Source organism: Apteryx mantelli, chromosome 18 (assembly GCF_036417845.1).
Source record: "Apteryx mantelli isolate bAptMan1 chromosome 18, bAptMan1.hap1, whole genome shotgun sequence".
NCBI classification, from domain to species: Eukaryota; Metazoa; Chordata; class Aves; order Apterygiformes; family Apterygidae; genus Apteryx; species Apteryx mantelli.
The window spans coordinates 16,057,292-16,071,015 of record NC_089995.1 but is presented as its reverse complement, the minus strand read 5'-3'; positions in this window follow the sequence as shown (position 1 = coordinate 16,071,015).

Below are 13,724 nucleotides of genomic sequence, written 5' to 3'. Positions count from 1 at the left end.
CCCGGACTGTGCAGAATTCCATGTATTGATAACCAAATGCACTGAGATATTTCGCTTAGTGCAAAACTCTTCCTCACTCTCCGAAATAATGTTCAGCCGTGCCAGATAGCAGAAGCGTCATCTATGACAGCTACGGCTTGGTGTGTGAGCAGAGCAGGTAATCGCATATGTGAGCAATTAGCCGGGAGGTGGGACAGCCTCGTGGTAGCTCCTGGGCTGCAGCTGCCCAGAACATCTTAAAATTCAAACGGTTGTTTTCCAAAGCGTAGCAATCTGCCTAAAATCCCCTGTGCTCGTTCTTTGGCATCTTTAAATAACCTGCAGATGCCCTGTTGCTCCAAAGGAGTGTGGCCATGCCGGCATGTGTCCGAGGAAGCCCAGAGGCCTGGCACGTGTCACCCTGCCAGCGCGGTGTCTGGCCCCAAAGGCTGCAGAGCAGGGTGCGAGGGCGCAGCGAGGGCCGAAGAGGTAAAGAAAACCAGCCCGATTTTCAGCCGATCCTGAGAAAATGTACGGCCCCGTTATTGTTCAGGGCTGTGTCGGTTTTCAATAGGAACGTGTCAAAATGAATAATTTGACTTGCCCGGTTTTATTCGGATGCACTCAGAGCGTTCAGTGGTGTTTCCAGAGCGTTTTGTGCTATTTCCGCTTTCACATGTCTTTCTATTATCAACCTGCTCAGATGTTTCTACATGGAAAATGCTCCAAATTTCCAGTTTGTGACGGGGTTGGGGTTTTTTTTTTTGGATGAGGTTGACTTTTCGACACTGCTTCAGAATGAAAAATGTTCCGAATACTTGAAAGGAATACAAATCCCACTTTCCAGCTGCATCTGGGAATGAGGGATCATTTCGTTCCTACTGCAGGTTTTCTCACCCATTCAAAGCAAACGGATATACGTTTTCATACACGCTGGAGTCTTTTATGTTTTTGCCAGGTTAAGAGGCGGAGAAATTGGCTCATGCCTTCCGACGGCCCTAGCGGCAGCGGCAGGGATGCTAAGAAATGAGCAGTGTTTTCCTGCCCGGGTGTATTAGGGATGTCGCGCTCGGCTTTGCCCGTCCCCGGGACGCAGCAGCCAGCCAGGGCTTTCTGCAGAATCGCAGTCCGCAGGGTGAGCGGGGCAGGACGCAGAGGGAAAGAGCTGGAAACGCAGCACGGACGAGCCGCGGCCGCCCCGGCCCGCTGCACGTTTTTGGCAGGCTTCGGTAGCAAATAGGAGCCTTCCCGTGGGCTGCAAATCAAGGCCCCCGGGCGGGCGGCACGCACCGGCCCGGACACGGCTTTTCTCCAGCACCCAGGAGCGGGGTTTTTTCCCTTTTTCCTCTCCCACAGAAATGACCAAAGCAGATTTCCTTTCATTCCTCAGCAGTTTGGTGGAATTTCTCAAAGCGATTCAAAACAGCGAATCGGTATAAAATTCCCGTGATGTGAGCACTGTTACACCAACCTCAAATATTTCTGTAAATCAGATTCACTGCTCTTCTCTCCAGGATGCCACAGCAGGATGTTTCTTTTGAAACGGTGATTAAAAAAAAGATGGAAACCAAACAGAAACATGGGACCACCTCACCTACTCAGCAGCAAAGGGAGGCAACGCTCCGTACCGAGCTTTGCAGACCCCCCCCCCAGTTCTCCTACAGCTTCGGGTCCATCCCTGCCTGAAATCAGGGTGCTACAACTTTATTTGCAGTTATTTATATCAATGCCTCGATGCCGCGCGCAGTTCGTGTTTCCCATTTTTGCTGGTCGGCGTTGGACGAATGGGGCAGGTCTCATCGCTCGGTGTGTGCTGGCTCCATGCAAAGCCATGTAGCACTGCAGAGTTTTAAATATTATCATTTGCAAACATGACTCGGAAGACCGTGTAAAAAACGCAGGGGCTTTGCAGCACGGTAAGGCAGCGAGAGGCGAATTCACATCAAATGCTTCTTTTATGAATCACAGACTAGCTGTGGCCTTGCTTAAGCGTATGTGTGGACTGGGAGTGATGACTAAAGCCAGCATTTGACCTCCTTGAATTCCCTCTTGGCCGCATCCTGGCATGCCTCATCGAAGATGCCCCTCTTCTGCGCTTTCCCTTGTCACTGAGAGATATGGCACACAGATGGGATGATCATATTGGCCTCTAAAGGAAAATATTTAACCCAGAGATGTCAATGGAATATAGAAATGATGGTTAAAATCCCAGAAGCCTGCCTTGTTTTTGTCTTTTTCCTTTCATCTAGCACTTTGGGTCATGCCATCACTTATACGCTTCAACCCAAACAGGCAATTGCCGAGTTAAGAACCTGGAGTTCAAAGTGAACCATAAACCTTAGTCTATAAGATAAATCATACAAATTACTTTACAGAAATAAATAGAACATTTGGGAGAGAGGTTATCTTCTTGCCTTCAGTTTACATCTCTAATGACTGTAAGTTCACAAATGCATTCTGTCAAGAATATAAACATTGCTTTTATTATACCAAAGACAGATATTTATTGCGTATTTTTACAGTATGGCTAGCTAGCTTAGAGGAAAACCCTGGAATTTGGGCAAGAATGTAGAAAGTTTGTAATGATTATTATTAAATGTGTAGGCTCCTTTTTAACTGCGATAAAGACTAGTTGGAAAAACCTCATCATTTGGATTAAAAGGCACAAATTAGTTTTTAAAACTATTGGACGGGGCTGAGTTCTGCTGCATTTTTTTCCTACGTAAGAAGCACTGACATGCAGAAATAGGTGTTTCAATGCAAACTAACCCACAAGGGATTTTTCTGAATCCTCGGGCTCATCTTTCCTGCAGCTCGCAACGATTTTCTTTCTTTCGCGTCGCACAGGACTGCGTCCGGAGGCAGAATCGCCACCTCCTGCCCTCGCTGCTGGAGGAGGCTCATTCAAATCAGCCCGTCCATCACTCCCTGCTTCTGCGGCACCGTGCGACAGCCAAGAGGAAGAAAGGTGATAAGACTAATAAGGCGGCTTTTGCTGCGGGTGTTGGAGAGGTCGGTGGCGGCCCCGGGCTGGCGGAGGCTGCGGGCAGCGTTTCCCGCGCCGGCGGGAGCGCCGGGCTGATGCGGGGCCGCCGGGAAGCCCGGGACAGCCCGTCCCGCGCACGGCTCCGCACGGCGGGAGGGCGAACGTTTCCGCTGCCCGACGGACGCAGGGTGCTTCTGGCGAAGTCTGCGGCTGGGTCCGGGTCCAAAAGGATACGAGAAGGAGAGAAAAACCTCGCCGGGCCCCAGAGGCGGCTACATGGAGCGGTGAAGAACGGTTTGGGCTCCGGTCCATCTCCTCTCATTTACCCCTCCAAAACAAGTCCCTCGGAGCCAAACCTAAGGTTAATTAGCAAAGCAAACGCAGGCGTGTTTCCGTTCTCGGTGCCTGCGTTGTCTTACAGAAACCCCTGGGTATTTTTCAGCCCTGCCTAATCAGCAGCTCTCCGGAGCCCTCTTCTCTCCCAGAAAAAGCGACTGTTTTGGAGCGAGGGAAGGGGAAAGGCTCGCGCAGAAAGAGTTATGCAGCGCCTATCGCTGCGCTACATGTGTTCTGTGATCGCAACAGTCATGAATAAGGTATGAGAAATTGGACATGATGCTGCATTTCCTGCTCGTGCATCTGTTGGATAAGCTGCTTGGAGCCCGCCGCTTCGGCCAGAGATTGTTTCTTTCCTACGTCACGGCAGTCCCGGTGCCTCCGGTCCGTTGGGCTATGTTATGCCTCGTGATGGAATGAAGGGGGGGAAAAAAAGACAAAAAAAGGAAAAAGGGACATATTGAAGACAAAAGCGCTTAAGCCAAGACACATTTGTAAGCACGTGCATGACACATTCATGGGCCGCTTTGTCGGAAGCAAGGGATGGGGGATCTGTGCCCCCCGTCCAAGCTGAGCAAATCAAAGCGGGGAACGAGGGCGAAATGCCAAAGCACCGGCAACGCGCGCAGATCCGGCCCGAATGTTGCCGTCCCGCCGCCTCCCTTCCCGGCGGCGCGGCTCGGCGAGGGAATCTGTGCCGCAGCCCAGCTCCGGGAGCGAGTTTCCCGTCACTGGTGGCTCTGTGTGCCCCCAAAATTGGCAGCGCAGGAACCAGGGCTCCGGGTGTTATTTGGCGAGGGCGGCGGAGGGGGAGTTTGATAAACTGAGCGTATCCGCAGCTGAAGTGGATGCGGGTTTCTGGAGAAAGTCCAGTGATTTTCTGCTCCGCCTGACGTCGCCCACGCACACTACTCTCCTCTCTTTCCCAACTGCAGTGTTATTTTCCTTCTCTTTCTTTACCTTTTTTTCCCCTAGGGAATCAAGGCATGGGATAGGAAGGAAAGCAAACAAACAAAAAAAAGCCAAGAGAAATGATTTTCGCCTTGAATCATGTGGAAACAGGCCCACTCATTTCAAGCCAAGAGAATTCTGAGAAAACAGGGATTTAACGGGAAAACTGCACAGGACGAAGCAGATTTCACCGCATTGGAGACGCTTTGCAGAGACACCCGTGACGGCAGCCCAGCTCCCGTCCCGCCAGCCCCGCGGGCTCCGTTTCCAATGGGTCCTCTCCGCTGGGAGTTCCTGACTGCGGCCAGAGCCCCACGCACGCTGCTGTAGTCTCAGTTCTCAAAAACACCCTTTATGGAGAAAAAAATGGACTCTCACTGTGACACTACATTGACTTTCTATTAATACTAGGTTTTGATTAATATTTTGATTTAAATGGTGTCTTTGGGCCCGTCATTCCTTGACTGTTCCGTCCGAAGCACCAATAAATATTTCATGTTTTAGGAAAGAACTGAAAGCAGAAGCTCAGCAATTGCATCTCTGATGTTTGGTGTCCATAGTTCCATAATCCATTATTCCTTGAGAGATCTAGACGTATCCAGCTATTTCTCCTGCAGTCCTCTGTTTCTGTTGCACTCAAGCCGTCCTCTTCGACAGGGCCCAAAGACTTACCCGGTTCACATGCTTCACAGGATGAGGTGTTTCCATATTCTTGGCCTTTCAAAGCAGTGTCACAGTGACCTGAAAATCAACACTTCTCTTGCTATTAACTTTTCAGAATGATGCATTCGTTATGTTTTGCGTTAAAACCAGTGCATCTTAATATGAAGGATAGCATAATCGTAGTTTAATGAGGTATCCAGATTAACACAGTGAAAGCTTCTCTTCACTGAAAGCTATAATTGTTTATGATATACAAGTATGCCTGGATTAGACCAGTCATAATAAACAGGCCTGGGCAATAATGATTAGTCATGAAATTGAAGTATGGTAAATGTTTTAATACAATGGTTTATACAAGAAGGAATACAAAAAATATCTCCTAAGCATGTTACCTGAATGATAAATGAAAAGTGAGCCTCAAATAATAATAACAATGTAAAACAGTTTGTGAAGCCATTTCTAAGCAGCACCCTGGTGAGTTTCCAAAGAAAACAATACATGTAAAAAATATTCAAAATCCCATGTGTTACATTGACTTTGGCCAGCTCCCAGCTCTTGGGTATAAAGCTTTCTCCCAATCGTTTGCAAGTAAAACAAGTTCTTTGAATGAGGGCCTGATCCTGCAAGCTGCTGAGCATCCGCTGTTCTTACTGATGTCATTGGCATCTTCTGTGATAAATCTAACACATAGGTTTGACACAGGCCAAAAAATGTCATTCGGTGATGAAATGCATCGTATCAAACACACACAAAAAAAAAAGGTGAAGCTTTCAGGATCCAGCCCTAGGTTGCATAATGCCTTTTTTTAAAAAAAATGAAAAATAGCAGAGTTCCAGATACTTCCGTCACTGCTGGGAACTGCTCCTACATCAGAAACACTCGCCACGAGGCCGATGTAACTGGGCAGATGCTCTCGCCGTGAGGGCCAAACCCTCTCACTCTGCTCGTGGGAGCAGGCCTGATGTTTGGAAGCTGCTTCTGGAAATGCGCCTGCACATGAGCAGCCTTTTCCCCTCCGTGCCCGGCGCAGGATTGGGCTCTGAGCCCTTAATCCCCGCGGTAAGAAGTGGGACGCTGCACACAAGATGTAGCAACAAAACAGATTTAGTTCAAGGTTAGTCTCAAGAACCCTTATCTGATCACTGACAGTAATTTATCACGCAGAACCCATCATTAGTGTCAAGCTGTTTTATTACCCACTAACTTAACACTGTTTTACCAAGAGTCAAGTGTGATGTCACTCATGTTAAAGTAATTTACAGCTAATAGATATGAGGTAGGAGTCAATGTTAGCTCTCTGAGTTCTTTTCATACTCATGTTAGCTCCTTGCATTTTACCCACTAAGCAAATGAGACAGCAATGAGAGGTGACAACAGGGGGGGAAATCATCTGTGTGCACGTTTGCCCGTGCATGCACAGAGGAGCTTTACAGTCCCCCAGCATCTTTTCGCTTTAAATGCAAGAACTCATCCAAATGCATGAACTCATATATAACCTTGCAGAGCGAAACAGGCCAGTAAGATTTAGGAGACAATAACAAATGTTCTGCTTCATGCGACAAGAAATGTGTAACACTTGGGTCACGTGGCAAGCGCCTGCCCATCCGCAGAGAGGAAATTCCTCCTGGAGTCTGACCATGTACCCCCAAAACCTACGAATTCTAACTCACAGGAAAGAGGACATGTGGGATGATTTGTCGTTCCCTTTTTAACAGTGTCAGTTTTCAGGGGTGAGAGTTCCTTCCATTTGGAAAGCGGAGAAAAGTTACAGAAACCTCGATGCCGGGTTTTGTTACAAGAAATGGAGGCTGTTGCATATGAACGTTGTTTTCCTTCTCTGCCTTCCCTGTCTCTCCAGCCAATTCTGTTCAGTCTTAAGGTCAGCCCCAGTGCAGGCTGTGTTTATAAGAGAATACATTTCCCATTTCCAAGCACTTGCTGTCTCCTCTAATGAATCCTTCTGCTGACGTCTCCAGGATCCATATTCTTAGCCCACTAGACATTCAGAGATAATCCTGACTAATGTGTATATATTCAAAGAAGTTTATTATGGAGAATAGTACTTTTGGGATAAGGGAAAGGGCATCCTATATCAGTTCACCTCTCAAATTTTATATCCATTTAAAACGTTTTAAATCACTATATCTGCTATTATTTCCCCTGAAAGTGCCTAAACTCTGGGTTATTTGCATGATGACTGCAAATGGACCAGAAGCTATGACCTGCCAAGACGTTGCAGGAGAGCCAGAGAAGGTCTCTAGGGATTAAATTTTAACTGTTCTTGGGATCTCAGGTAAATATCTTGCTCTGACAACACACCTGGACTGTAAATCATTGCAACATCACTTTTGTCAGTCCTGTCAATAACTGTCCTGGTCTGTAAATTCTGCTTGATCAAACAGCTCTTGGAAACACACTATTCAATGGTGACCTCAGCTTCAACCCGCTGCGACGATTGTATGCAGATTGGCCTATGTTCCCTGCAAGGAGGACCCCGACATTTGGCTGCTGGAGAGGACTGGCTGACCAGATGTGGAGCTGAAGGCTTGGAAGAGCTGGACAATGGCTAAACTCTACCTAGAGATTGGCCCAGGTACAGTCAGACGGAATATACACGCTCATAATTTTCTTCCCGTCCATGGGGAACAGAATAAAGTCTTGCCAGGACTTCTGCTTCTGCATATCTTTGCTCACTTAAAATCATTCCAGGGGTTCTTCGTAACACATGGCTTTGCTCAGCTTGTTTCTGTGAAGCCTCAGGCATGAGCAGGAGATTCAAAATGGCCCATTGCAAGATACCTTTCTGTGCACAGTACTGACCATGGGACCAGAGGGTTTCCTCCAGGCAAGAAGAAACCAGCCAGGGTAGGATCAGCTGAGGGCTGTGCCTCAAAACCCCTGTGGCACAAAGTTCAACTTCAGACTTGGCTTTGTCCAGTCCACAGCAGGAGGAGGAAGCTCTCCCCTCCTTCTCCCCGGCTCCAGAGGGCCACATGAAAGCCACCAAGTCTCCTGGGCAGCCGGAGTGCCCAAAGACAGAAAGAGCCACTTTGACCCCTGCTTTGGCTGAAATGGCTGGGCCCCCACCTCTCACTCCACAGACCACCATTCCAACTAACTGGAGCCATGTTTTCATGCCAAAGCAGACGAAAAATGTACCGGTGAGGCTGAGAGGTTGCTGAGAGGGTGAAAAATGAGGCTAGGCGAGGTCAGAGATGCAGCCAAAGAGTCAGAGAGAAGCGGCAAGAGGAGTTTAGCAAGGTTGTGGAGAAGGTTTGCTGGTCAAAGTCACGGCAGCTCAAATGTGGCAGAGGAGTTGTGAAAGGAGAGCATAGCCTGCAAACGCAGTGAGCTAAGGCAAGAAAAGCATTAGACATAGTGACATTAAAATCAAGTGTAGCAAAGCAATTCAGGGAACATTAAATTTAGTTCTACTGGATAGGAAGGGCTGCACCATTCGTCACAGCCTTTCAGTACCTTGCTTATGAGAAGTCACGGTGCCATTTCTCCCTCACGGAAGATTATTTCTAGACACATAAAATACATGAGGAGAGAGGTGCAAAATGAAAATTAGCCCATAATGTGGAGAGTGCCCCAAATTCATCCCTAGGGTATCTTTGTTAACTTCAGTGGAAGACTTCCACCAGAGATTAATTCAAACCCATATTTATAAATGCGTGTCTGTGTAATGCCAGGGTTTTGAGTCAGTAACTTCATACTGGGGCTGCAATGGAAAAAGGAAGTGCTTCTAGTTATAGATATCAAAAATGGAGCAGATAATGAGCATTAATATTGCAGCTGACTTTGGGCTGAGATTTTATGTGAAAAGTCTGTCCCCCGTTCTTGCAGAGTTAAATAAAACTCCAATAAGAAGAATGAGGGGGAGTAGTGTTTTGGGACCATGACGCCTTCTGGACCTTCAGAATCAAATCTGCATACTCTACTGATGGAAAAACAGACTTCCGCAGCCCTTCAGACCTTGAAAGCAGAAACCATGTTCCATGTAGCCAGATTCTCCAGTGGCTAGATTTACTAAACACTTCACGTATTACTATTTATTTTTTAAATCCAAAATTCCTCGCTCCCATCTGCTCTGTACATACATAAAATGGCAAAAAAAATCCAGGATCTGGATTCAGGGCTGCTATAAAAACCGCAAGTGGTTTGTCCCTCTGAGACGTAGGTTCCTCGTGGCCTGGAAGCTACCATGCTGAGGAGAGCAGAAGGATCTTTTCATATTGAAAAGAGCCTTTCCATCAAGGAGGCTGGTCAGAGCAATACCCAACTGGAAAACAGGGACAGACTGCCAAATCAGACAACAACTGCTTGATTTCCCACATTTCCGCCAGGTGGATGAAAATATATTTCATCCCTGCAGAGGCTGAAGTTCCCGAAATTCAGTAGTGCTTCCTAAAAGCTGTAACACTTCTAAGGAACAATGAATCTGAGCTTCTCTGCATTTGCCATCCAGATTTTTCTTTTTTAATCCTTGAAATCTCCATGTTTTCAGTTTATTCTCTGCAGCCCACACAGCCAGACACTTTGTTTACAAGAATATTTCTATTGATATTAGATCGCAGGACTCCAGGGTCTGAAGCTGTAAGAAAGAACACCCAGTATCATGGGACTTGAAACCAAAAAGTGAGATCATGTCCCAGAGATGTCCAGCTGGGAGATTCCTCTTATTTACAGGAACTCTCTAAAAGATCTCCCCAGTCACTTAAGCACCAGAGTCCCCTTTCCCAACATTTAGCAGTAACATAACGGTCCCGATTTCCCTGCCTGGCAAGGGAAGAGCAAGATCCTTTGCACGTTTCTCCAAACCACGTAATAACCAGGTTACATCATGACTTTGGTCGCTGAAGCTCCTCTGGTGCCTCCCTCCCCCCACCCCCCGAACAATGGCTAACTGTTCTTTTTTCCATCTATAAATTTGTCTGAGTTAACAGTTCCCAAGATCTGGCAGCAAGCTGGAGCTGGGAGTGAGCTGAGAGATAGGAGAGTGACAGTCTGAAATGAAACACAGAGCTGCTGGGCCTGCAGCCGTCAGACAGGAGCCTGGCTCCCTCCCTTAAAGATTAGCGAGACTCCTTCGCTGGAGCCCTCCGCATTCCCCAAAATCCTAGCAACAAAGTGCTGTCTCTCAGCCGCCAATGAATCATGTGAATTTAACCTTTCACCTGGCCACAAGGAGGTTAATATACCAAAATAGCCTTTTTTTTTTTTTTCTTTCACCATTTATTGCCTGTGAAGTGGGGAGCGTGGTGGAAACCTGGCATAGCTGGAAACGCTCTGGAAGTGGGTTAGGGTTGAAGGGCCTCAGCTGCCGGCCTCCGCCAGGACCAGGCTGGCATCTCCAGCAGCAGCCCCACAGCTCCACGCATCTGGGCTTGAGTTTATTTGGGAAATAGTTTCCATTTTCGCAGTATGGAAGGTTTCTCACCTTTCCCCCCATGTCGAGCAGTGCCACGACGGAGGCAGGGCCGCCAGGTTTGCCGTTCGCAGCGTGGCTGGTACGTGGCCGTGCCCTCCGGCCTCAACCCCGCAAGCATTTACACACACGAAGAACTGTGTGCACAAGAGGCGTCCCCCGGCGTGCCCACATGGCCAGACCCTGAGTCACTCTGCTCCCGCCTGCTCCTACCTGGGGCGAAACTCCCAGCGACTTCCACAGGCAGGGTCGGATCCTGACCCGCTGCCAGGTGCTGAGCCCCTGCTGGGAAGCATGTGCTGCACGGCCATATCCCCAGGGTTGGGGGAAAGCTGGAGCACTCCAGGGCCCCCAGCTTCAAATATACCTGGAGACCCCGGGTTGCCCAGCTGCAAAGGAGGTGCGATTTAGCCCTCTGCGTCCTTTGGGGACACAGGGGATGTCACAGACCCCAGCCCGTGCGGGCTGGCCCTGCTGCCTAAAGCTGATGCTTTAGGACTTTGTGATTGTTCTGAAACTTGGAGGGGTTTTTTGTTAAATCAGCCTGGAAGGAAAAATTAAAATGATTGGGACAAAAATCTCACAGACGAAGTTTACTTTCAGGAAGGGTGTGCCAAGTTACCCTTCTTTGGGGGGCACAAATAGTGGTCTGCATTTTGTTCCTTCTAAATATTGGAGGAAGCGGGGTGATTTTTGTAGCCGTTGTTGACCTGTGAGTGGCTGGAAGAATGGCCGAGGCTGAAGCATCCCCGTGCAACGGCTCTGTAGGGGACAGCAGGCAGCATCAGCTCCATGAGATCTTTTTATTTTCTGTGCCAGCAAAATCCTCATGGACTAAAGAAGAAAACAGGATCTCAGGGTAAGAGGGGCAGATTTGAAATACTTCCCCCCTCTTCTTTCATAGCCCCCCCCCCCCAAGAGCTACTGCCACATGCATATTGCAAGAGATAAATATTTTTCGGCAGGGCTAGCTGTTTGTTTAACCCTTTCGAGCCGCAGCCCTCTGGCAGCCCCCCACTCCTCTAGGCACAAAACGGCACTGTCCCTGCCTGGCTGGGGCTGGTGGAGCCCGGCCCTTGCCCACGGCCCCTTGCTGGCCGGGGCCTCCCCCAGCCGCGGCCACATCCATCACCTCTCCCTTCTCTCCAGCGCTGTCCTACAAATCAGCCCGGCCTCGGCCGCAGAAGGTGCCTGGACACCATCCCTGGGGAGGGGACAAGCTGACCCCTTGGCGACTCGGTAGGAAGGGGCTGGGGAGAGGACGGGAGGGATGCAGACGGGGGGATGCGGATGGGGAGGTGCAAATGGGGCGAGGCAGACCAGGGGATGTGGCAGGAGGATGCGGGCTGTGGGATGGGGACGGGGGGATGCGGGCTGCGGGTTGCAAGCCCCGCAGGACCCTCCCGTCGGTCCCCTCTGTCGGTGCCCCCGTTCCCAGCCCACAGGGCCGGGAAGCGGCCCCCCGGCGACCTCGGGCTCCCCCCCCGGGCTGTTCGTTTGGGAACCGGGGGCAGAGCTGGAAAGTGACCGGGTGCCGCCGGTGGGGGCTGCCGGAGAGAAATACTCGATGGGTTTCGCTTTGCAGCCGGGGCTGCGCGGCGCGGGGCCGGGAGCGGGCGCGGGGCCGCGCTGCGCCGAGGGCGGTCGGGGGCAGAGCCCCGCCGCGGCCGCCGGCTCCGGCCTCGGATCGGACCTCGGGGCACCCCCGGGGGCTGCGGGCTGCAAGCCGCCCCGGAGGAGGATGCTCCAGCCTGTGGGAAGTGGATGGAGGAGGGGGGATGTATTTAATTAATTACCACCACCACCCCCCCCCCGGGGACCGAAGAGGGGACCCGAGCCCCGCGATTCCCCCCCGAGGTGCGTTTCGCCTCCCGCCTGCCCGGCGCAGCGGGACCGGGTACGTTTCTGCCCTCCTCCCTCCACTTTTCGTTTTTCTTTTTTTTTTTTTTAACTTGGTCTTTGTTGGGAGGGGGGAGCTCAGGCCCCCCTGGGGATGGGGCGTCCCCGGGCAGCGCTCTCCCCCGCGCCCGCCCCCGCGCAGGGCTCACAAATCAGCCGGAGCGGGATTAGGGCCGAGGGCCGGGGCGCCGGGCAGTCTGTCGGGGCCGCCGGCGAGGCTCACCTGCAGGGGCCAGGCCTCCCCCGGGGGCCGCGCCGGGCCGCCCCGGCCCCGCTGCGCAGCACCGGCCCCGCTCGCACCCAGCCGGAGCCAAGCTCTGCCTCGCCGCGGCAGGGGGACCGGCGACCCCTTCCCAAGCCCCGGTCCTGCCTCTCCTTCCCGCAAAAAAGTGGCCGTAGCCCCCTGGAAGAGGAGGGCCAGGTCCGAGCCTGCCCGCCTAACGGGCCGTGAGCCCGGCAAGGGGTGAGCCTCGGGGCGCAAAGCTCCGGCGGGTGCCGGCGGGTGGGACCGCGCTGCCCTGGGAGGCCTTTCCGCCTGCCCCTGCTCCGGTCGGGGCTGGAGGAGGGGGCTCCGAGGGGTCCGGCGAGCACCTGCCCCGGTGCTCGTACTAGGGTCTCTTGTGCCCGTCTAAGCTCGCCGTGAGCTGGGCCCCAGGCAGAGACCTCCTGCGCCCCGTGCCCGGCTGCCCGGCACGTCGGGTCCCCCCCACCGTGTCCCACCCGACGCCGGGACCAAGCGCCCCGTGCCCTGCCCGGGGGAGCCCACCCCGGCCTGGGCACGTCGAGGGGGGGTGTCCCTCGAGGTGGCAGGCTCGGGGCACGGAACGCCAGGGGAACCCTGCCCCGGGTCTGTGCCCCGGGAGCACCCAGGGCTCGCAGCCGGGGCTGCCCCGAACAGCGCCGTGCTCCGTGCCCCGACGTGGCTGTCCTCGCCCGGCTGGCGCCGTCACTCCCCGTTCAGCGAATGCATCACCCGCGCCGAGCCTTTCCCAAGGGCTCGCAGCCGGCGTGGGACCGTGGAGGACCCACGCACCCACCCGTGCTCACCCCAGGCCGGGCAAGTGTATCGATGACAGCCCGTATTTCCGCAAACACAAATTGCATCCGCAGGGAGAAGAGCTCCGCGCGCCGCGTGCGGACCCCACGCAGGGAGCGCACACCCGTGGGCACATCCGCGCAGGCCGTGTGAAATGGGGGGGGTCTCTCGGCTCAGCAATCGCCTTCCCGAGCTTTGCACGGGCTTGGCGGAGCGCGAAGGGAAAAACTCCTGCAGGTCGCGCTCGGAAAGCCGCGAGGGTCGGAGCACCTGCCGGCAGCACCGCTCCGCACCCGCGGCGCTGCCCTGCGCGGCGGCGCCCGCAGCCGCCCGGGACACCCGCCGCCCCTCGCCGCGGCCTCAGGTCGCCGCTGCCCGGCACCGCCGTCCGGCTCCCGGAGCTGAGCTGAAACCACCGCGGGGCGAAAGCGTTTCGGCTGAAA